Here is a 24,528-nt window from a genome sequence, read left to right on the forward strand (position 1 = left end):
GGAGCAGGCCGGGTCCCCCATGGCCGATTCTCTCCACGGCAGAACCCTCCCTGGCCCTTTTCTCCTATTCTGCATGTCTCCCTATAAATCAGGAGAAAATGCCGCGGGCCCATGCATGGCTCTCTTGTTACCATAAATCTGGGATGTGAGTGTGGTGGATGGTGGGTTTAGGTAATTACAGAATATTAAACTGTTCTTGCCTTTCTCAAGTCTAAAGAATTGTTATCTGTGTATCTCCTTCTGCAATTTATGGCCTTTCCGGACGAGGGGAAGCATTCTCACAGTCACTGCCTATAAATTATGTGCTTTTCCCATAATTCCCACTGGTGAATATTCCTGATGGTAAATGACTATTATTTCTATTTCTATAGGCTGTACTCATATATCCATGATAGATATAGGCATGTTGGATGATGAGGAAAATTTATCACGACTCCTTATTTAGAGGGCAGGGCCAGTGGAGGGGGCGGGAGGAAGCAGGGTTTGTGCCTCTCCGGTTAGGTTCTTCCAGTGGAATAAAGGCCTTTTCCACTGGAGCCTCAGGAACCCTTTGCTCTTGGAAACATACTAGCCCCACTGCAAGGTGGTTCGGCCGAAGCAGCTCACGTAGTAATTGCATGTTTGATTTTTACTGTATGGTTGGCTTTATTCTTGCATTTTATTCTCATTGTCTCCTGATTCCGAAACACAGAATTATTTCTTAAACTGAAGACAGTGTCTTATGATGCAGTATGTCTAGCTCTCGCTTGGTGCTGTGTAGCTATAGGGGAAGGAGCGTGACTTTCTTTTAGACAGGCGGAAGACTTCTGATCAACCCTTTATTAGCTGTGTGACCTCAAGAAAGTTACTACATAGCTCTGAATGACCATCTCCTTATCTTTGTAGCAAGGATGGCCATAATCTTTGGCTTAACATTGTTATAAGGATTTACCGTGCTAATGTGTGTCAGGGTGCCTTGCCCAGTGCCTGATGATGTAGAGATGCCAAGTAAATGTTTATGAATGTGCACATGAAGGAGTGGGCCGTGATTGCAAGCTATCTATAGTTTAATACATAACACATTATTTTAGGGCACAGCTAAGCCGAAAGTACAATGATTCCAGCATGATACAAATTTTGCACTTAACAAGAGTGAACAGGCCATTCAAAATAGGTATTTTTCTCTCTTCTATGTCATCCCGGGCCATTATCCCTTCTGCCTTGCGGCTCAGCCACTCCTCGGGATAAGATTCTCTTCTGAATGGTCAAAGTTGTTTCATCACTGCCACATCCAGGTCCCAACCCACAGGAAAAAAAAGGAAAGGAGGAAGTGAAAGGCACAAACAGCTTTTTTAAAAGAATGGGAGATGGGAGATATACACATCATTTCCACCTCTGGAACTTCATCTCATGACTGTACTGAGCTGCAACATAGGTGGGCAATGTTGTCCTCTTTTGGGTGGTCATATACCCAGATGAAACTTGGGAGATTCTATTGGTAAACACAAGAAGAGAAAAAGAGATATGGGGGTGATTCACTTTCTCTGTCTCATTTGGAGTTCAGCTTAAACTCAACCTGAAGACAGAGTGCTACCTTGTATAGTTGGTTGAAGTTTCAAATGCATCTCTCTTGTCCCCCTCTAGATTAAAAGCCTCTTGAGGGGGGTTGGATCTTACTTACTCTTCTTTGGGTATCCTCCTGAGTTTTGCACAAAATCTGGCCCTTTGCAGCTACACAGTGTTTGTTGACTGAGCAACTAATTGATTACAGTATGCCCTGAGGTGGAGGCTAAGTCAACCCACAACCTGGCTTATGAGAAATGATGCGACAGACATTTCTTGCTTCTCAGTGGCCATTCTTTCCTATCTTCTTGAGCAGCTGGTGTCATGGAGCAGACCCTGCAGTTCCCATCTGATGTACTTCCTGACTGCCCTTTTGTCTTTGGAGAAGGAAGACACTAGGGTCCTGGCTACAGGCATGTCTCTTGGCCAGTAGGATCAGTGGCCATAGGACTGACAAATATATGGCCTACAGCCAGAGATGATACAGCTCCTGTTCAATTGCCCCCAAAGTGAGGGCTAGCTGACAATGTCCAGGGAACATTCTGAGCCTCTAGCTGTGACTTGAGCTAAGCAGAATTAATCAATTCTTCCTGTCCTGGAAATCCCTTTGCACATAATGTGGTAGATTTAAAGTTAGAGATGTTTGGCTCCATTTCTCACTGGCTGTGTAACTCTGGGCAGGGCACGGGACCTTTCTGACCTTCAGCCATTTCTTGTGCACTTGAGATAAAAGCACTTTCTACACCTACATCCCCCAGTGGTTGGAAGATGAGAAGTGGTTGGAAGAACTCCATTATTGAACATGTCATATTGCTGCTGATGTATCTGTTCTCAAATCTGTCTTCTTGGTTACCTTGGGAGCTTCTTGAGGGCAGGGGCAATTTCTTAGGACATCAGGAGGCATTTGATGAATGCTCGGTGCAGGGTTTTAAATGCATGTGAAATATAGTTGCAGTCAAGACTGATTCCAGACAGTACATATCGGTAAGACCACACTGGTGTCTACAACACCATGTGAGCCTTCCATTCTCAGGGCTAATGATATATTCAAGGACTCCTATCTTCTTTGAAATAACCTGCCTATAGGGCTTTGCATTTCACTATGTAGTTGCCTTTGTGATCCTCCGAAATGTGTCCATTTTCTAGGTAAGAAAATCAAGACTCAGGTTGACCAAGTAACTGTCCCAAGGTCATACATCAGGAAACATATGAAGCCTGAGATTAAAGGCAGGTCTTTCAACAACTGAGCCCACCCTTTTCTTTTCATCTTTCTTTAATGCTATGTTCTATCTCCTGTAAAAATTGTTTTAAGTTTCCTGCTTCACCCACCAAGTCAGAGTTAGTCTCCAGCATTTCCGGCAATCATAGACAGCCTGACACAGCACCTACCTAAGGGAGTTTTTTACACAATCACTTTTTTTTTCCCCTGGTGGTGATCCTGTGACCCGTTATTTCCCTTGGTAATGTTATTTAACCACTTTGTGATGTGCTTTCCTCATCTGTAAAATGGAAATAAGAAGTATACTCCCAATCACTAAAAATATCCAGGAAGGTAATCCAAGCATTCAATTAGTATTGAGTAAATGTTCGTTCCCTTTTTCTTTTTCTCCTAACATTGACCTATACATACACACTACCCTGGCAGTAATACTCATCTCGTTCATTTGATAATCATCTCCAGTGAAGACAGATACCAGTAAATAATCACCATAATGATATTGGACATTTCTTGAGCACTAGTTCATGAACCGTGGTGATTATTTTAGTCATTATCTCGATTAATCCTCCCAAGAGCTCCATGACACATATGTTAAGATCATTATGCCCATTTTACAGATGCAGAAAGTGAGTCTTAGTCAGATAATACAGTTTACCCAGATGTAACACAGGTAGGATGTGATAGAGTCAGAAGTCAAATGCAGGTTCCTTTGACTCCAGAAGAGATGCTCCTAGCCACGCACCCCCTCCTCCCAAGCAAGACTAGCTGTGCTCTGACAACTGTCAAGCTGCCTCACTAATTAGCCTCTGTGGCAGACATTAGTCAGCACAGGGCCTGAAGCTGTGTGGCAGGAGATACATATCTCAATTAGACCTGGAGTTAACTTCCAGAGAAGGCACAGGGGTTGAGTCTCAGAAGTTGCTAAGTGAATGAAATTGAAACAGCCAGAAATGACTTGCCTTAAGGGAGATAGACTCGTTGCTTCCTGGGTCACAGGAATTTTGTTTCCTCTCTCTGGCAGAGTGCTGAGCCAGCAAAAGTCATACCCCTGCCGTACAGTTTGTTCAGGTGAAAACTTTAAAGAAGCTTGGCAATTTGAGCAAAATGCAGAGAGAAGGATCCGTGACATGACGTCTTCTGTCTCTGGGTGACCATGCCGCAGTGAGGCAGTGTGGTGCCATGTCCCCTCTGAGTGTGGGTCACAGAGTTAGACCAACATAGGTTCAGATCCTGGCCACTGGTCGTGCACTGGTCTCAGGCCAGTCAGACTCTTCATCTATAGAAAATGACATGCGATGCTGACTCAGCAGAGTTGTAGAGGAGATTCAATTAGATCAGTAAAGTGCTAGGTGCTTAGCACATAGTAACCACTCAATCTATGCTAGTTACTGGGGTTTTATGCATGTAAAGAGCTTGGAAGCATCCCTGGAACAGAAGCATATGATATCAGCTCTATTTATTATTATCTCAGTGTTTTGACAATGTCAGAACGCAGCTTCTCTTGCTCTTAACCCTCTAGCTCACTACACATCCAAAAATAACACAACTAGAAATATAACTCCCTGAAATATTTTGTGGCTCATAGATGTTTCATTTAAATTATTTTCAGATAACTTTAAGCCTTTTAAAAATCCATTTCACACAACGAGATAATACAACATGCCACAGAAATGGCTAAAATTAAAAAGATTGGTAATCCTCAATGTTGGCAAGGTCATGGAGCTACTACTCCTCCTGTACATCATTGGCAGGAGTGGAAAATGGTGTATCCTCATTGGAAAAGGGCTCGTTAGTTTCTTACAAAATTGAACACACACCTAACCTGTGACCCAGCAGATCTGCAACTCCATCAGAAAGAAAGAAAATACATACCTGTGAAAGACTTTTATCAGAATATTTATAGCAGACTTATTCATTCTAGCCCTAAACTGGAAATAGCTGGGTGTCCATGAATAAGAACTAGACAATCAAACAGCAGTATATTTATATAAATGAATACTGATCAGCAATAAAAAGGAACAACTTATTTATATACAAAATATCACGAGTGAATCTCAGAAGCCTGCTGAGTAAAAGAAGGCTTGCACAGAAAAGTACATACTGTTTGACCCATTTATATGACATTCTAGAATAGACAAAACCTCTCATGGCAAAAAAAAAAAAAAAAAGAACAAAAAAAAACGGGAAAAGTGGTTGTGTGTGGAGTATGAATGGGAATGAACTTCTGGGAATGGCAGTGTTTCATATCTCAATAAGAGCTTTGCTTAGACAAGCATATGCAATTGTCAAAACTTAGCATGAAAGTTCACAGAAGATTTGTGCCTTCCACTATATCTAACCTCTATCTACAAAGAAAACAAGTAACAAATGTTAAACAAAAGAAACAAATGTTAAACTCTAGTTAATGATATTCATGCTCAAGTATTTAAGGAGAAAATGCGCAGATGTCTTCAATTTAATTTAAAATGCATGAAGAACAGAATGAACTGATGAAAGGCAACAGAAATGGATAGATGGTTAGGTATGTGATAAAATAAGTAGCGTACAAGGTTCAGTGGTGGGTATCTGGGTGTTCATTAAAGAATATTCTGTATGTTTGAAAGTTTGCATTATGTTGGGGAAAAAGCAAAAAAAAAAAAAATTCTTTAACAGTTACTAGTCTTTCCAAATAGATAATTCTAAAGACCATTTTGGAAGCCTAAACTAAATGTATCATAGGACTGTAACTTCAAGTTTGTTAAGTTTTAAGTTGGTAAGCCCTGACTTACAGGCCACTGAGGATCAGAGTGAAATGTGATTTACTGAAGGAATTGAATTGACAGTTTATGGTCTGCATTCATTGCCACTAGAGAATTTTTTTTAAGACTTTATTTTTTAGAGCAGATTTAGGTTCAGAGCAAAACTGAACGGAAGGTACAAAGATTTCCCATCTATCCCCTGCCCCACACTGTCCCATTATCAATATCTGTCACCAGAGTGGTTACTTTTTTTTTTTAAAGATTTTATTTATTTATTTATTTGTTCAGAGGGAGAGAGCACACAAGCAGGGGGAGCTGCAGGCAGAGGGAGAAGCAGGCTCCCTGCTGAGCAAGGAGCCCCAGTGACGGACTCCATCCCAGGACCCTGGGATCATGACATGAGCTGAATGCAGATACTTAACTGACTGAGCCACCCAAGTGTCCTGAATGGCACACTTATTATACTGACAACCTATACTGACCCACTGTTATCACCCCAAGTTGGTAATATACATTAGGGTTCGCTCTTAGTCTTGTATATTCCAGGGGTAAATATATGACATATATCCACCATTATGCTATCATACAGAATAGTTTCACCACGGTAGAGAATTTTTTCTACTGCTTTGCTCCTGTCGAATGAGAAGGTGCCTCTGGTCTCCATGTATGGTTCCTTTGAACCTGATGATTACGATTCACTTAATCATAGGTAGAGCCATTGAGGGAGACTGAGGCCAAACCTCTCACTCCATGGGGTAGCTGTCCTCTATCCCCACCCCTCGGATTCCTCAGGAAAGATTACTGTGGAGCTGTGTACCTTCTTTAGGCAAATGAGAGTTAGCAAGTTCTTTGTGTACAGGAAGGGGACTGCCCTGGCCATAGTACTGAGCTGAGCTTCATTTAACCATCCCTCTGTGGTCATCAGCATCCAGATTTCACAGATGAGGAGACTGAAGATCAGAGAGGTTCACTCATTTCTCTGTAGTCGCCTAACTATGGAAAGGCAGAAGTGGGGATTTAAAATCAACCTGTCTGGTTTCCAAGTTTGTGACCTCCTATCCCTTAAAGTTGCTGGAAAGGGAGCTGTCTTCTGGGGAAACGTAGGATTCAGAATACATTTTCCCTGAGAAACTAAATTATCAAAGGCAGTTGGGTACAATAGAAATAGTATCTTTTTTGTTTGTTTTTTGTTTTTGATTTTTGTTTTTGGGTTTTTTTTTAATTTAATTTCTTTTCAGTGTAACAGAATTCATTGTTTATGCACCACACCCAGTGCTCCATGCAATACGTGCCCTCCATAATACCCACCACCAGGCTCACCCAACCTCCCACTCCCCATCCCTTCAAAACCCTCAGATTGTTTTTCAGAGTCCATAGTCTCTCATGCTTCACCTCCCCTTCCAATTTCCCCCAACTCCCTTCTCCTCTCCATCTCCCCATGTCCTCCATGTTATTTGTTATGCTCCACAAATAAGTGAAACCATATGATAATTAACTCTCTCTGCTTGACTGATTTCACTCAGCATAATCTCTTCCAATCCCGTCCATGTTGATACAAAAGTTGGGTATTCATCCTTTCTGATGGAGGCATAATACTCCATGGTGTATATGGACCACATCTTCCTTATCCATTCATCCGTGGAAGGGCATCTTGGTTCTTTCCACAGTTTGGCAACTGTGGCCATTGCTGCTATAAACATTGGGGTACAGATGGCCCTTCTTTTCACTACATCTGTATCTTTGGGGTCAATACCCAGTAGTGCAATTGCAGGATCATAGGGAAGCTCTTTTTTTAATTTCTTAAGGAATCTCCACACTGTTCTCCAAATTGGCTGCACCAACTTGCATTCCCACCAACAGTGAATAGTATCTTTTATACTGGTACATTTCTATAGCTTGGGGCCAAGTAGCATTCTCTCAGCTTACCTGGGAACGTAGGCTTGCAAAACTTTTGAGACAAGCCCTCCATAAGCATGAAGCCATCTGTGTTAGTTACACCGGATGCTTATATATGGCTTTGCTATTTACGAAGGGCCTTCACATCTGTTTTCTTGGAGGGCCCCATGGCCATTCTGCAACAGAGAAAACAAAGATAGGATCGTTATCTCCATACGATGAGTGCCAGGGAGGTCAGGAGAGAGGTCCAGAAGTTTGCCACATAGCTAGGCAGGGGACAGAGCCAATTTGAGAATCTAAGCCCCAGACACCCAGTTCAGTAGGGCTCACAGCTCACCCACTTTTTATTCTGTTTTGGCTGCCCGCCTGCAGGCCCAGTCTAATTTACATGTGAAATCTTGCAAGTGCCTGGTAGGTGACCAGTATATAATGTGTAGCTAATGAGATAAAGTACAATTTCACTTTTGTTACCAAGGAAGGGGAACTCTCAAGGGGATCGTAATAATCGGGCCTTTCTCAGCGGAACTCAGAGAGTTTTATGGGCATGGAGAAACAATCCATCCTCACAATGGACTAGTGTGCCTGGGAACTCCCATTGTCCTCACCATTCTGTGGAGGAGGAAAGAACATTAAGAGATTTGGCCCAGGGTCACTAGCACCCAGGCCGTCAATCATACCGTCTCGGTGACAGAGCAAGGAGTAGAACTGTGACTCCCGTGTAACCATCCATGAGAATATGCTCCGGCCGTCACATTGTGTAATGTATTTTTAAATACCCTAAAGAGCTCTTGTCAAGGAACAGAAATGGACGTTCTGTACGATAGCCTTGAGACTCATCAGCAAGCCCCATGTCCAAGGTCAAAAGGAAATCAAGATAGGCCTTAGAGAAACCCCAGACCTCTTTATATCATCAGCCTATGACCATTTGTATTTTTTTTTTTTAATCTCTGAAGGATCGCGCCTTTGCTTAAGACATCTAATCAAGCCTGCCACTAACTTACTTTTTGTCCTTGGGTGAGTCACTTTACATCTTTGGGCCTCAATTAACTCCTCTGGAAAATGAAAGTTGGAGCAGATGACAAATACTCTTTAGAACCATGAAAAAAGAAGATCCTTACCTGGAGAACTTCAGAGCATTTTTCTAGTGTGAATCTCTCAGAGAGCCAGCACTGCATTCTGTTCTCCATGACCCCCGTGTCTAGCCCAGTTCCTGACACATAAATGTGGGTTGATGAATGTTGAGTGAGTGAATAAAAATGGCACAGCCCCTTTGCTTAGGATGAGCAATGTTATCATAAATTCTGTACATCGCTTGCATGTATTTCAAGTATGACCCATTTCAGGCTGGAAATGCTGGTTGTTAATCATCCTAGAGGCCTGTCGGAATATAATCACTGGCTCCAAGAGGTTCTCATGACACAGAAGGCCAAGACTTTCTGTTACTGTAAAGGTTTGGTAATGAGAACTGGTGCGCAAAGCTAGAGAGTGAAAGAGGGACTCAACTCAAGGCAAACTTTGCTAATTATGACAGGTGCTGAAGGCTTAATTTTTAGAGCTGGAAGTAGAGGATCTTAATGAAAGACCCTATCACCAACAGACCCTAGAAGAACTGGAGCCTCCTTCCTCACCCATGATTCTGTGTTTATCAGCCTGCTTTTCATATGGGAGGTGCGTAGGTGTTTGTCTTAGAGGGTATGGCTTTGAAACCCTTCCTGAAACTTAGTAATCATGTGACCTTAAGCATATCTAACACTAGTACTATTAATAAAAACATGAAGAAAACTTAGGATGAAAATATGAAAACTGGCACTGATTAAGAGGCCATACTTGTCAGCTGCTTTGTGGACTTTCATTTTCTTTATATTAACTTGTTTAATCTAATTGAAGAAGGACCAATAATTGCTATCCATCAGATAAGTAAACCGAGGCACAGAGAATTTAGGTAAGTCACCCCAGGTCCTCCACTGAGAAGGTGGCAGATCCAACAACTCACTCTCCTGAATCCAAAGTAGGAGTTCTCTTATCAGTATAACTCTGTCCTTCAGTTTATTAAGACTATAAAATTGACATTGTAATATCTGATGGTTCTTATAGGATAGTTATGAAAGTCAAGTGAGTTTCACATTGTTTTCTCTTCCATCAGTCAGTCAGTCCATGGGGTTCATGGTTCATCTGGGTATCCTTCAAAGTGGCGGATTCATCGACAGTGCTCAGTGACTGTTTGACGAATAAATATACAGATTGATGGAGAGAATAATAAAACTGCCTTATAAAGAGCAAGGTGGTAGGAAAAGGTTATTTATTTATTTTTTGATATTTCGAATTTGTTTAACACAACTTCTCAGATCTTTTATTATGCTTGTGGGCATCGTATATTTCCACAAAGGCATAATCATGATGTACATTTCTCAACTTGCTTGTCCATGGACACTTTTTTCATGGAACAGATATGAACATTTCACGAGATGGTGATTCCTCGGGGCTAAGCTGCTTCAGACATCAGGCGCTCAGGCTACTTTCTATCCAGCTTCTGTTCTCTCTCCTTATTTTAGTTCCTTTTTCTTCCTTATGCAGGGACTTCTGGAGCTCCTTCTTCCCTTTTCCCTACCCTCTCCTTCCTTCTATCTTTTTCTCTCTTTCCTTCCCCATCCACCTAAAGCCAAACCTATGCTATGTGTTACAAGGATGACTGACTGTCCCGGGACACGACTTTGAAGAGCTCAGCCTCAATGGGGAGGGCAGACATGTAAGGGTTACATGATGTTATTGTTTGGGGCACTGTAACAGAGGAAAATGTGGGATACAGTGAAGATGTAAAGGAGTTGATCAGAAGGAGTCAAGAGGAGGTCATTTTTAAGCTAAGTCTTGCAAAATGAGTAAAGAGCGGTGGCAGAAAATGAGGGGAAGTTAATTTCCATCAATGGCAACAAAAAGTACAAAGCTATGGGTCACAGAACAGCCTGGAGTATCTGGAGAGCTGCACATTTGACTGGAGTACAGCCTTGAGAGTATAAATAGAATAATGGAGGGGCAATGCTGTGAGAAGCAGGACATGGCCTCACGCTTGCATGTTGGAAGCCATGATTAAGTTCTTTCTCCATGTATCATAAATCAGAAACTTTTTGAACTGCCTCTAGTCAGTTGAGCAAATTGGTGTTATTCACTGACATTGCCATGACTATGAATCTGCCTTGTCCAGCCTTTTCCAACATGTATTCTGCTGAATTCTCGTATTGTGAGATGAACCACATATATGTACCCACACACACATGCAAGCACACATGTACATACATGAAAATCTGAGGAAAAATACATTTGGAAAATAGGCCCATTGGTGCATTAAAAATTGAAGGGGTTTTTTGATCTTGTTTTTGTTTTAACCTTGGAGCTCTTTATTTGTTGCGGAACATATATTAACATCCCATAGAACACACTTTAGGAACATCTTTCTGACACTTCTAAATACTGAAAATGACGCTGCTCTTTCAACTTCAGAAATTGCCATGAGCCTAGAGATACTGGGCTGAAAGCCATTGCTACCACGTAAGCCTTAGAGAAGTGACAAGAACTGCTTAATGTCATAGGGCATGACTGATGGGGAACCAGAGTTCAGGTCTTCTTCTTCCGGTCCGGGTCTCATTTTATTACACTAACGAACAGTCCAACTAAACTCAACATTTACTGGGGACTCCATGTGCCTGTCACTGTGCCGTCAGCTGAGGATGATGTCAAAGCTTGGTCTCTAATAGGAGAGATGAGTTGCACCCACAGATGGACAAATAGTGTCAGGTGGGGAATGTCATCATGTAGAAGAGCAAGGCAAGACAAGGGAATGAAGGATCATAGAGGTGCTATTCTGTAAAAGTGGGAAAGGAAGGGCTAGGGTGACATTTAAGGACGTGTGAGGCAGCCGTATAGATCTGTGAGGACAGGAACTTCCAGGGTGAGGACAAAGCTAGTGCACAGATGGGAGAGTCCGAGGAATAGGATGGGCCCGTGTGGATGGAACAGAATGAGCAGGGGAAGTAAAGTTAGGACATGGGGCTTGAGGAGTGACGGGGACCCTGTAAGTCCTTCGGGGCTATGGTAGGGACATTTGTGCTATTTGGGGGTTTTGAGTGGACAAGTGACCTGAGGTGACTTAGGTTTTAAAAAGCTCAGTAGAGCTTCTTTCTCTGTGGGGAAGAGACCAAAAGACCAGTAGGGAGGGTGGCACTTAGATCTGAGTAAGAGATGATGGTCGGCCCAGAGAGGGAGCAGCACAGTGGCAAGAAGCAATCTGTTTCTGGATCGATGTGAAAAGTACAGGGGGTAGGAGTTGTTGATAATCAGATGAAAGGAGAAAAGCCAGCACAGCTCTGAGGTTGGCCTGGTGACATGGAGGGGCCTTCTTTTGAGATGAGGAGACTGATGTGCTTCTGACCCTTTGGAACTTCATGTCTAGGAAGAAAGTCAGCATTTTTAGGGCCCTTTTATTTATGTTGCTGTAAAAGGAACACATATTCTAGTAAAAAAAAAAAAAATTAAAACAGTACAGAATGCATATAGTAAGATGTCAGTTTCCTGATTTCCTTCCAAAGAGGCAATTTTTCCAGATACAGCCTAAGAGTCCATGTGTGTATATGCGTGTGAATATGGTACCTTCACATTTCTTTTTCATTACAGTGGTTCACTCCATATTCCTTGTACTGCAGTTTACTTTTCCCTCTAAATAATCTATCTTAAAAATTAAGAATTAGTCCATACCATGTATGTGTGTGTGTGTGTGTGTGTGTGTATATATATATATATATATATAGAGAGAGAGAGAGAGAGAGAGGAAGGCTCCATTCTCCATTCTTCTAAAAAGGCAACAGTGATTCCATTGTATTACTACACTGTGATGTATTTAATTAATTCCCTACTGAAGGACATTAAGATTGTTTTCAGTGTTTTTTATTTACTAATGATACAGATGAATAATATCTTGGAACATGTGTATTATACAGATGTGGACTTAGATCTGTGGAATAAATTCCTAGAAGTAGATTTTGTGCTCAAAAGAGATGTGTATTTTAAATATTCGTCCATCCAAAGGCTGTTCATTGTCCAGCAACAATGCTTGATGATACCGGTCAAGATGAAAAACCTTTATTATAACAGTGAAACCAATGACAACTTATCTGTGTGTTCCTTTATATTTGCCAGAAAGCCTTGCTATCTATTACTTTTTGAGTCACCAAAACAACTCTAGAAAGTAGGTATCTTTCATTTAATTTTATATGTGAGGATAGGGGGACTTGGGAGAGATCAATCATTTGTGCAGCTAGCAAAGGGTAAAGCCAAGATTTGAACCCAGATTTCTCAGATGTCAAGGCCCGGATAGACCTCTAGTTTAGCCTTGTCAGAAGAAGACTCTCCCAAGCCCACAGACTTCTGTCTATTACACACTGAATGAACACCCTGCTCCTAAAAATAACCAGAAATAAACTAGAGAAGACCTTGGCAGAAATGCTGTTAGCATTATAGCCACAGCGTGAGGGTCTGACTAAATGGCCTTCAGGACAATTTCTGCCCTACCAGTTCCACAGTCCAAGCTAACTCACTTCTCAGCCTTAATAAATGCATTGATAAAATGAAAATAATACCATCTGCTTCTAACCACATGAAAATGTCATAAAGGCGAAGGAGATGGTACACCTGAAACACCTAATAAGACCAAGCTCTGTAAATCCACATTGGGCTGGTGGTGGGGAGGGGTGTGCCTCGGTGTGGAGCTGTCCAGGCTGCCGGGCCTCCCCCGGCCTTCACCAGGAACATGTTCCCCCGAATGGATCTGCGTTCGATACAGATACAAGTATGCACACATGTGCACATGGAACTATAACTTCCAGCTCACTTCCCCACGCATGGACTTTTTAGTGAAAACTCCCCTAATCTGACATTTAGCTCAGTCCCTAAACTCACTCTAAGCTTCACAGTTTTATCCATTGACTCCTGTAAATTTCACAACCATCTCACAAGTGAAACGTTACTTACTACCTCTTTTTTCTGAGATCGTGGATCTCGAAGCCCAGAAGAGATGATGTTTCTCTGTCAAGGTCACACAGCAAATGGGGGCAGAGTGGGGATTCGAACCTGGATTGTCTGATGTAGAGTTTCTGTGCTTTTGTCTTCCAAAGCTTAGCTCAAGTTTTATTCTCCCTTGGCTCTGGGAAGACATCCTGACTGCCACTCATCCCATGCTGCATGGTTTGCTAGAACCTATGTTTACCTGTTCCATGAGGCCATATGTGTATATACACAAATGTGCACTTCTGTAAGCTCCAGGGAAGTGTAGACTCTTTGAGGGCAGTGATCGTGGCTTCTTCATTTCAATATCTGCAGCCCTTACCATGGACCATCAGCCATAGTGCTGGAGTGGGAAAGGAAGCGCCAATTTTGAGTGCCTATGTGTGTCAGGAAGCATAGCCCACAGTAATGGAACAACTCAGGATTCAAAATGAGGTCTGTCTTACCCCAAAGCCCGGGCTCTTTCAAATATACCATTACCCCCTCATTCACCCTGTGTCATTAGCATGAAGTCCTAAATCCATCTATTTATATAAAGAGTTTTACTAGAATATAGCCACACTCATTTGTTCACAGATTATTTATTGAAGGTACTTTAAAAAAAAAAAAAAGCTTCATTGGGATATAATTCACTAACCTACAATTCACCCATTTAAAGTATAAACCCAGTTAAAAAAAATCATATCCCATTCTTACAGGACAGGAGGAAGCTGTCTCCTTACTGGTGTCTTGAAAGTGAAATGATTTGATGTCCATGTGTTGAACAAGGGGAGAAGGTGGAGGAAGGGGCACTGTTGGGCAGTTGGCGTTGGCCCCCGATTTTGGATTTAACCTAAAGACTTGAAGCAGATGAGTTCCCGGAAGTACACGGAGAGCTGATTTCAGAGTACCCAAGGCCTCCCCTCTTTAAAAGAGAATATACTCAAAGTCACCTATCAAGGTACATGCTTCTTTAATGTGCGGCTAGAGACAGGGTAATAATGGGGAGGAAACAGCAATGTTGATGGGCATAGTAAAGGCAGAAAGAAGGATTAGCAAAACATGCTGTGTGAGTTCAAAGGCAGATGTGATCACAGAAGTTTTCGAACCCCTTTGAGTCCGTTTCTCCTTTAGCCTTTATCCCGACAGTGTAGGCCAGGGTTGTTCTCCTCAATTCACAGGTGAGGAGCCTGGATGAATCTTGCTCTTTCAAGATTGAATAGGCTCCAAGCCTCTTTCCTAAAGCATTTAGTGAAACCCTAGTGCTCTCTGGGCTCCCATGGGGACAGCTCCATCCAAGACTGTCCTGTGCTGCAGAGAAGGGAGGATGGCCTGGCAACAAAGTTCTGGCCGTGGGTCTGGGGACTGACCCATCATGCTTACCCCGTGAGGAGGAGGGGAACATGAGAGCAAACAAGGGGAGTGGGACAGACACAATTAGAGAAGAGTGTTCAGACAGGCCTCACTGGTGGGGACCGTCCCTCCTAGGGATGACTGGGGAGCAGGTGTACGCGTGTGGGTTGTGGTTTCCAACGTTGGCTCTCCGGCTTATGAGCCGTATAACCTTACACAAGTTCCTTGACCTGTGCCTCAGTTTCCTACCCTCACTCTCCCTTTCTTCCTAGGTTTATTCCTAGGTTTATTCTTTGAAAAATGAACTTCTTTTTCAAAGGCTGAAGGATACTGCTAGTATGAGGAGGGCACTTAAGGCACGTTGACTGTTAGGATTACACATTCAAAATTTTGGCTGGAGCTAGACCGTCAAGGACTTGGATGCCAGGCTGTAAAGCTCCTCTACGGGCTGTGGTGTTTTGAACCTGCTGAAATCTGGGCTTTGGGAAGGTTTACCTGTTAGGATGGATTAAAGTAGCAGGAGGATTGGAGCCAAGAGATAGTGAAGGGACTGTTGCCAAGGGCTTTATGGTAATTCTGTTGCCTGGGAGGGAGGAATCTTTGTCAGAGCCTGTCAAACTGCCTGCTCTGAGGGGCTGGTTTGGCTATTATGGCCCAGGTTCCACGGTCGGGGAGCACTTTTGCCTATCACGTTATAGGAAATAGGGATCGTTTTCTTTCACCTGCCTCGGAGAGTGACTGTCTTTATGGAGCACTGCGGAAGACGGCCTGGGTTCTCCAGGTAGAGCTCGAGCTCAGGATCTGGCGGCGGGGGCCGAAGCACCGTCTCCAGCCCGCACCCCCGTTGAGCCAGACTCTCTTTTAAGCACTTTAAAGGGCTCGCCCAAAATTCTCCCCCCAAGGAGACAGCCTAACAGCACGCCATTCTGCCGTTTCTGGGTAATGGTAGGCTCCAGGCTCGGCGACGCAGAGAGTCTCCCCCAAGATTAAGCCCTGCCACACGTGCCATCTTCCCTTTTGCTCCCATGACAGTAACAGTGCGGTCTGCGGGGAGTTGGATTCCGGGGTCTCTGGGTTCATCCGCACCCCCACGCCTTTCAGATACTGCAACACGGGCTTTCTGCGAGTCTGCCTCTCCATCCCGAGCGAGGCTTTGGCTAAATGTGGTGCCCAATAACTTCAAGGGATCAAGTGCTTTCAAGAAATTTTTCTCCTAAGAAGATGAGCTGGGGAGAATTGAAAGCAAGGCTGCCAGCTTTGATGTCTTAAGTATGAAATTTCAATGGCTTACCAGCCGCCGACTCTGGTTTTAGTGCAACGGGGTAAGATTTAAGGAAATGATCACATCACCTGCCCTATGGGAGACAAGTAATGATGGCGAAGCAGCCCACGGCACCCAGAGGGGAAGAGGGGGATTCTCCATTGGCCCAGGTGATCTGCTGGATCTCTCTCTTTTTTTCCTTTTTAGAGATAATTTGGTTTGGTATTTTTCCACTGCAAAATACAGCTTATTATCAGAAATTCAGAAAATACTGAAAATCAGGAAAAAAAAAAAGACTTTTTTTTTTTTTTTTTGCAGTTCCCCAAAGAAAAACATGTTGGTGTATTTCCTCACAGTTCTTTGTTTAAGATTATGAATGATTGTGATATTAGTTCTTTATTTACCTTCCTACATGCCTACCTGTTTATCTAATTTAATTATATGGTTGTTCTTGGTGTTTTTAAATATAATTTATTTGGTTGGTTTTACTTTTGTTTTGCCCAATCAACATGATAAAACACATTTTTAAGTTAGTGCAGAATCTCTACCATCTGCATAAATGCTTGTTGGAGCAGCGATTTCCAGGAGTTGGTGTGCATGAGAATCACCTGAAAAGCTTATGAAAATGTGGGAGTGGCATCTGGGAATCTGTATTTTTAATCATAATTTCAGATGATTTGCAGGCATGTGGTTCATAGGTCCCACTTTGAAAAGCACTTATTTTTTAAAAAAGATTATTTTTAAGTAATGTCTGTACCAAATGAGGGGCTCAAACACAACCCCAAGATCCAAAGTTGCATGCTCTTCCAACTGAGCCAGCCAGGTGCCCTGTAAATCATTTACATCAAGCTAAATACCATGGTTCTGTTGACTCACTGAGTGGATTTTTCATACACTTACCCATTTTTATCATAGTGAATATCTAGGTTGTTTACAGTTTTCATTAAGCCTGAACAACACCGCTGTGAATGTCTTTGGTCATTCATTTATTCACTCATTTAGCAGACATTTTGTAAGCACTTTACAAGAGAAGCCTTTTTCCACATGCGAAGCCTTTTTCCACATGCTGGAAAGACCAGTGACCAAGCAGACCCATTTTCTGCTCTTAATGGAACTTTTACCTAATGGAGAGAAGGACAAACAGAATCACAAAATTAGATTATTGTAAATTGTGATGAATGCTATAAAAGAAAGATTCAGGCTGCTCTGGGCAGATAGTCATTCAGATTTAGAGGCTAGAAAAGCCTCTATGAGGAGGTGACAGGTCAGTGAAGCTTGAAGGAAGAATGGGAGTTAGCTGACATCATTTTTAAGATTCGCAGTAGAATTATGGGATTAAAGGATACTGACTTTTCACACAACCTTCTTAACCTCCCCCCTCAGGTTTCAATGTCCAGGTTCACATAGGCAGGCTTTATTCTGGGCAGGGTCCAGTCAGGAGAAGACAAACCATATTTGGTTATTTCATGTAGAGGGGGTTTGAAATAGGGGGTTGGTTATAAAACAGTTCGAAAGGTTGAGAGAACAAGAGAAAAAGAAAAAGAGAAAAGGTCAGAGATTAGTAAGTCTAGGAAGTAGCTACCACACCTAGGCTTGCGTGACCCTAAGAAAAGTTGTGATGTTTCTCGTGCCTGGCAGTCCCCTCCTGCTAAGCCATACCAGGAGGTGAAGGGCCAGGGAGACTAGCTGGGGCCGATGCTGGAACCAGAGAGAAGGTATCACATGGCTTGTGCTGGGACGTCCAGGGGCTGAGCTAACACTGCATGGGTGACACAGGAGTTCAGCGGCCATCACTGGTCTGGTGCTGAGACTGTAGAGTCGCTCCTCAGCTCCTGTCCTGGGATTCTTCTATAGGATTAAACCCATTGACAAGGAAACTGCCAAAGATGCCGGAGATGCTAGCTGCCCACTGCTGCTGCAAGGTTGCTAATAGAAACTAGAAGCAGATGGGGCACCTGGGTGGCTCAGTGGGCTAAAGCCTCTGCCTTCAGCTCAGGTCATGATCTCAGGGTCCTAGGATCGAGTCCCACATCAGGCTCTCTGCTCAGCAGGGAGCCTGCTTCCCTTCCTCTCTCTCTGCCTGTCTCTCTGCCTACTTGTGATCTCTGTCTGTCAAATAAATAAATAAAATCCTTAAAAAAAAAAAAAGAAAGAAAGAAAGAAAAGAAACTGGAAGCAGGAAGTGAGTTCCTTCTCCCTTCCTCCTGCCTTGCAGTATCCTATCAGGTGTCCCTACTGACATGACCTAAGCAAAAGCCACTGGGCATAAGAAATGCAGATTTGGGGGTCATAGGCAGGAAGAAGGGCAGGAATGGGACCTGAGACAAAACAGGCATATGGTCAGCACACAGAGAAAGGAGACATCCTTTTATTAGTATCCTTCCTCCTCTGACCTTGTGCACTGCCCCTGGGGGAAATTAGGCCAACTTAGTAATTATCCATTCTATGGCCCCTTTACCTCCCCTTCCCAATCCTTTCTTTTCTAAATGTCTTTGTGCATAGATCTGACCCTGAATTATCCAAGTCAACACTGTTGATTGGATACATAGAAGACAAATAAATGAATTGTAGCTGCTCCCAGATGTTGCTAAGAATCTGATAGGTGCAAAGCATCTGCATTTGCTCTTTCCGCACACGTGCCCCTCCCGTTTGGCAATGAGACTGAAGCTCCAAGAAGTGAAGTGACTGACTTACCATCATACATTTCTTAAATAGTGTTGAGCTCCAAACCCATGTCCCCTGGCCTCCGTACCTGCTACTCCTTTAGAAACTTCCATGGTTTAGGCCAACACTTAAAGACCATTCTTTGATGATTCCTCAAGGCAGGTGGAGAGCAGCTTGTTGAACATATCGAGTTTCTGTGAGGATATATTGGTAGTAACCTAACAGCTAACGGACCCTGGAAGTCCAGTGGAAATGACAGCCTTGCCATTCCAGGCCATGATATGGCTCCGGGCTCCTGTCTGAAACCCTCCACTGACCTTTTCTTAACACTTGGCATTTTAGTGTTTCGTTGATTACAGAACACTTACATGCAGCACAGAGTTGACTGTTTGTTAAAATGGAAAATGGAAAAAAAAAAATAGGAAAGAAAGTACACGCTTGCCAGAGCAGTGCTGTGGAACGGCTGTTCCCTAGGTATTCATCTCAGTACGTCTAAACACCTATAATTAAACTAGCTTTGGAGCAGTGCCTCTTGGAGAGGGTGGAAGAATCAATTCTGCAGCATTTGGATCTTGTTCTTTGTATACAGTGCTCAGCAGTGAAGATGTTCAAAAAAGACCAGATGCTATGGCTCAAGAATGCAATTACCCAGCTATCAGGGTGAATGGATGATGGTCTGGTCTTGGGGACATCCAAGCTCAGGGCTGCAGAGGGAAAGAGACAAGTGATGAATATGGTGACCTCCAATTCTCTCTGTCTGTACCCCAGCCTCGTTTCTTTCCTGGGAATTGTATTTTTATACCCTGGATGCAGTGATCCCTGGGTAGCTTTGTGTTAAACAGCTAATTAATGGGAACTCGAGTCTGCTGTCCTATTTATGAGACTCTGGAGCAGGCAGAGACACTTCACTCATCTGGAAAAATAAGTTGGGATCAAGCTGCATCTCCTCTATAAATACGTGAGGCACTGCTGTCAGACGCCAGTACAAGCCAACACTGTCTGCCTTCACATGAATCATTGAAATGACCCGAACCTTCAGTCTGAGTTGATGGTAGCTAATGTGTGCCATATAATCTCATATGCTCAGAATGTCTTGTGAACCAAGCACGCTATCAAGATACAGTTTTAATTAACATTTGCTTTTTAGATAATATACGCAATTTATTTTGGCAAGAGTTCATTGAATGTAAAATCTACATAATTAAGATACTAAACCTGTAATATTTTTTCTTTGCAGTAATTTTTGCTAAATGACACAGATTCAGCAACATTTATTATCCAGCTGATAGCTGCAGTGGGCAATCACAATTTCATACCTTCTTTTTTTTTTTCCTTTGCTTTTCTAACCAGAGGATCCAAAGTCACATAATCAAAATTTTTTTTAGATCTTGCATCTCTCTCCTCTCTCTTTTTTTTAAAATTGTGTTATGTTAGTCACCATATAGTGCATCGCTAGTTTTTGATATAGCGTTCCACCATTCATTGTTTGTGTATAACACCCAGTGCTCCGTGCAACACGTGCCCTCCTTAATACCCATCACTGAGCTAACCCGTCCTCCCAACCCCCTCCCCTCTGAAACCCTCAGTTTGTTTCCCAGAGTCCATAGTCTCTCATGGTTCATCTCCCATTCCGATTTCTTCCCCTTCATTTTTCCCTTCCTTCTCCTAACGTCCTCCATGCTATTCCATATAATCAATTTTTTACACTTTTTAAATTCAAGGGTATCCGATCTTTTTCTTAGTCCAATCTGATGTTAAAAATAAAGCGAAGAAACCATGTTCATGATTCTCCTGCACAGAACTCTGCTATAAATATAGGGCTTATTTTAGAATTTAATATTATTTTGTGAGTTGATTTCAGTAAGTTTTTCACGTCATGGCGGGATCCTGGGGCATGATCCACCAAGAGCACAGTGGAAGAGACCTTACTGATCATGAAGATAACCTCTCATCTTACAATGACAGCCATGGGCACTGAGTCTTTGAGTGGAAATGTGACTTGCCCAGAGTCTTCCAACACATCAAAGCCAGGACCAAGACTAGACCCTTGACTAGCCCAGTTCACTTTCTACTGTTCCTGCAGCTTCCCTTTAAGAAATATCTGCCCTCTACCCACAAAGAGCCTCTTCTTCCATCATTGACTATGTCTTCTAAATTTGGAAATGCCTCCATATCATGTAAAATAGGCATGTTTGGGGGAAAGGGAGCAAAACAGACCTGGTTCCCAAAGCCCTTATCTATCGTGAAAAACAGTGCAATGGCCGAATCCCAATTGCTTTGTTCTTTGTGATAATCCATATAATTGGGTCAGAGGGCTAATGACTTGGCTTCAAGAGTCTTAGCCATATGCCTCCAGGATTTGCAGCCAGCTGCATGCCTGGGAGGAGGGCGTTCATGATGGAAGCCCAGGGCCTCCGCTGAGGGAAGCAGCAGCCAGACCAAAGCTGGAAGCGGGGAGCAGAATGGCCCCGGGTTATGAGGCCATTTTCTAGATGCTCCCTCCACCCTTTCCAATCTGCTTGGTTTCTGAGCTGCCAAGTTCCTCCCAGACAGGCCCTTGACAAGGGCCTTTCCCGAAGACTCTGACTGCACTGAGAATGTGGTAGGCAGGGACTGCGCCAGTGTCAGCCTCTTCTCTCAGATCTGTAGTGAGCTGCTAATTAGTGTCAGTAATTGCTGGAAGAGAGGATAGCTGGCTGCCCATCAGCATGGGGGAGGAGGGGGTGCCCGTGCACTCCCTCCCTCCTCACTCCCTCCTCTCTAGCGTTAAGCCATAAATCTATATCGGTTTAAATCGGCTGTTGGGCGGCTCATTGCAAAGGACGTCAGTGGAGTCACGTCAGGTTAATGGGTTTAGCTAATGTATGGACGTAAGGATGAATAACGCGATGGTGCGTCAGAGCCAACGGTAGGAGGATGGAGGTCTTCGAGAGTCATCAGAGCTGAGGGCTCCCAGGTACACTTGGGGGAGGAGTCCCAAGAAATCCCTTTCTTGGGCTACTCTGCTAAAGGAACAAGAAAACAGTACTTTCTATGAGCCACAGGCCAACAGATGGCGTGGAGGAACAGGAGGCTCAGATTTCGTGCAGATCTGCAGACTGAGGTTCTACCACTGGTGCTGCCACAAATGCCTATAACCTGGGGCAAAGGAAGAGCTTCTCGAAGCCTCTGCTGCCCCAGCACCACAATGGGGCTAGAAAGAGCATCTATCTTACATCTATGTTACAGAGGTTGAAATGAGTAAATGTACACACAATGTTTGGTGCAATGCTGGGTATATAATCATTATTCATAGTGAGCACTTAATAAATACTGTGAAATAAAATGTGTAATACACTGGAACAGGGGTGTTTGTGTGCTAGTATATTTCAGTGGGATTTCATATAGATCCTAGTATCTCTTTGCAGTTAGCTCAGGGGACCTACCGGTTTCTGACTGCCCTGTGGTCAGTTCCCTCTTCACCAGCCCTCTCCCACCTTCTTGGCATAGGTATATGAGGAAGAGGTAGAGGAACTATGACCACCTGATTTCTGTGCCATGTGTAGCCTCCGTACCATATGTGCACCACGCATTAATGCCCAGTGTGGCCATACTGAGAGCCCTACTTATGTCCCAATAAAGCATTCTAAGACATACTGCAAAGCTTCAGTCGTTTAGATACAGAATACCCAATGATATAGAGCCGTTGCATTTTAGCTTTATTTGCATGTGGTGTGAATATAAAATGATGCTATCGATATGTGTGTGTGTAGGTATATGTTTTTATCTTCCATTTCCCAAAGATCTAGGTATATTTTTGCCTGTAATATTCATTTGCTTAGTAAATATGTAATGTATATTATATTCTTATTTTTATATGTATGTTTGCTAAGAAAATGTATATTGTCCATGTGCATACACATCTCTTCATTTATTCATTCAGCAAATATTTATTGAGCACCAAGTGAATTACAGAATTGTAGAGCTCGAAAGAAAAGACGTACAATCATCCTATTTAGGGCTCTTAATTTAGAGAAGAGGAAGGTGGGATCTTAACCAGAAAGTCTCCCCTTCCCACTAGGGAAGCTTCTCCCCCCCCGTCTTCACTCGAAGTCGGCTCATCAATGTAATTACCTTATTAACAGGCCTCAATAGCTCTCCTCTCCCTACATGTCCTGCTGGACCATCCAGACCATAGTTCTGGAAAGCCTAGCTATCTTCCCCTTTGTCTTCCCCCTTCCCCTCTGTTTTCTTCCCTTTCCCCTTCCCCAGAGCAATTGCATTTAGCTGAATAAAAGCCTAGCTTGATTGTACTTCATAACCTCACACCTCCATCTCAGGGAGTATGGCAGAATGGTTAGGAGCCAAGGCACATTGCCTAGGTTTATATACTAGTTCTGCCACATTCCAGCTGTGGTAACATGGGCTAGGTAGTTAAACAACCTGTGCCCTGTTTTTGTCATGTAGAATAAGGGTGGCAATATTTATTTCATAAGGTTGTTTTGAAGGTTTAAGAATTAAAAATATATGCTGCATTTAGAGCAGTGCCTGATGCTATAGAGGTATACGTTCATTATTATTACTGCGTACTCTGCATTGTTGTGCAAACTCCTCCATATTCACAATGGCTGCTGGGTCTTCAACCATCCAAACCACATTCCAGGCAGCAGAAAGGGCTAGGGGCTTCTGCCTACTGAGTCAGCTCCTTTAGGAGTCCTTTCCAGAAGGTTTGAACAGCACTTCTATTTACAGCATCTAGCTTAATGGATGTGCCTGGCTATGAGAGAGACTGGGATATGAGATCTTTATGGCAAACAGTACTGTGCCTGAGTGGGGATTCTGGTGCTGAGAGAAAAGTGAGCATGGAATCTCTTTAGACAATGGCAGACCATACTACATCTACAAGGCCAAATTTAATGGAGTCTTCTATGACTTCTTCTCCGTTAGCTGCCCAGGAACATCCATTCCACTACTCTATATACACTTGTCTGTCTTGGCTTCTCTGAGTCCACACACTATTGGTTTTCCTCCTTCTTCTCTGGCCACTGCCTTTCCTTCTATTTTGCTGATTTCTTCTCTTCTTCCCAATCTCTGTACGTAATGGGTCCTAGTTTATGACTGAACTCCCTTCTCCAGTTCCACTAACTCCCATGTGGGCAAATGCCCCACTCACGCTGCCGACTCCCAGATTTCCATGCCTAACCCAGCCTTTACTCTAAACTCCACACTCATACCTACTTACCATCTCCTCTTCACTCATATACTGAATAACCATCTCAAAACTTACATGTTAAAGCATAACTCTTGATTTCCCATCAATGGGTTTCTTTCCCAGCCTTCCGCATCTCAGCACAAGGGCACAGCCCCAATCTGCTTGAAGTTCAACACTCTAGAAGCTACCTTTGATGGCTCCTCATCCTTTAACCCTCTACTCCCATTTGCAACCCCCAAAGAATTCTCAAATCTGTCCACCTCTTCCCACCATGGTGAGCACTGCTGTGGTCCAACCAGCAACATCCCTCACCGTGACTGCTGTGAGTCCATCTTAAAGCGTCTCCCTACCTGCGTGCTTTGCTTTGCTCTACAGTAGAGCCCAGTGGCTGAGTGTCAGAACTCTGGCGCTAGGTGCCTGGGTTCAAATCTTAGCTCCAGCATGTGCTAGCTGTGTGACCTGGGCAGTTTCTTAAGGTTTTTTTTGGTCTCAATTTGTTCATCTATAAAATGAGAATAATAATGGTGCCTATATCACATGATTATTATGAACACTAAATGAATTAATATATGTAAGCACTCAGAGCAAAGCCTGGCATGTAATAAGCACAATCAATAAATGTTAGCTATTACCA

At 43.1% G+C, this 24,528-nt stretch overlaps 1 protein-coding gene and 1 long non-coding RNA gene across 6 annotated transcripts in view; one reads left to right on the plus strand and one right to left on the minus strand.

The window, feature by feature from the left end:
- DAB1 (DAB adaptor protein 1) overlaps positions 1 to 24,528 on the plus strand; it is a 1,141,681-nt gene that overhangs the window by 290,922 nt on the left and 826,231 nt on the right. The gene's annotated exons all lie outside the window — the stretch shown is intronic.
- Positions 1,077 to 7,914, minus strand: LOC116567350. The gene is made up of 3 exons (XR_004276198.1): positions 7,867 to 7,914; positions 7,426 to 7,571; positions 1,077 to 1,471 (listed from the first exon to the last, which is right to left on the minus strand). It is a non-coding gene; the product is annotated as an uncharacterized LOC116567350 (long non-coding RNA).

The sequence above is a fragment of the Mustela erminea genome, chromosome 10 (assembly GCF_009829155.1).
Source record: "Mustela erminea isolate mMusErm1 chromosome 10, mMusErm1.Pri, whole genome shotgun sequence".
In the NCBI taxonomy this organism is placed as follows: Eukaryota; Metazoa; Chordata; class Mammalia; order Carnivora; family Mustelidae; genus Mustela; species Mustela erminea.